The sequence below is a fragment of the Bison bison genome, unplaced genomic scaffold, assembly GCF_000754665.1.
Source record: "Bison bison bison isolate TAMUID 2011002044 unplaced genomic scaffold, Bison_UMD1.0 scf7180017864471, whole genome shotgun sequence".
In the NCBI taxonomy this organism is placed as follows: domain Eukaryota; kingdom Metazoa; phylum Chordata; class Mammalia; order Artiodactyla; family Bovidae; genus Bison; species Bison bison.
Window position 1 is genome coordinate 9645862 of NW_011495032.1, and position 811 is coordinate 9646672.

Below are 811 nucleotides of genomic sequence, written 5' to 3' on the forward strand. Positions count from 1 at the left end.
AAATGGTATGGACCTAACAGAAGCAGAAGATATTAAGAAGAGATGGCAAGAATACACAGAAGAACTGTACATAAAAGATCTTCACAACCCAGATAATCACAACTGGTGTGATCACTGACCTAGAGCCAGACATCCTGGAATGTGAAGTCAAGTGGGCCTTAGAAAGCATCACTACGAACAAAGCTAGTGGAGGTGATGGAATTCCACTTGAGCTATTCCAAGTCCTAAAAGATGATGCTGTGAAAGTGCTGCACTCAATATACCAGCAAATTTGGAAAACTCAGCAGTGGCCACAGGACTGGAAAAAGTCAGTTTTCATTCCAATCCCAAAGAAAGGCAATGCCAAAGAATGCTCAAACTACTGCACAATTGTGCCGGGAGCCGGCATATTGCATATTGAGTGCATATTGCATATTGAGTGCATATTGCATATTGAGTGCAGCACTTTCCACAGCATCATCTTTCAGGATCTGGAATAGCTCAACTGGAATTCTATCACTGCCGGGAGCCAGCGTGAGGAGCTCCACCCATGACAAAGGTCATGAGGAAGGAGGCTCGGCACACGCAAAGGCGGGATCGAGCCTCAGGAGTCCCCCTGGAAATTCTCGAGCATTTACACCCAAAACCAGAGTCTGCCTACTTTCTGCTTTGTGCTTTCACCTACACCTCTGACTTTACGGGGGGCTGTCCTCCACTACCTCTCTCTGAAAAAAGAGTTAGCTTACAGTTCCAGTTAATAATTCCTGGGTGTGACAGTGTTTAACCTACAAACTCCTTTGGAAATCCTCTAGCCTGCCTGACTAGGTTTTTC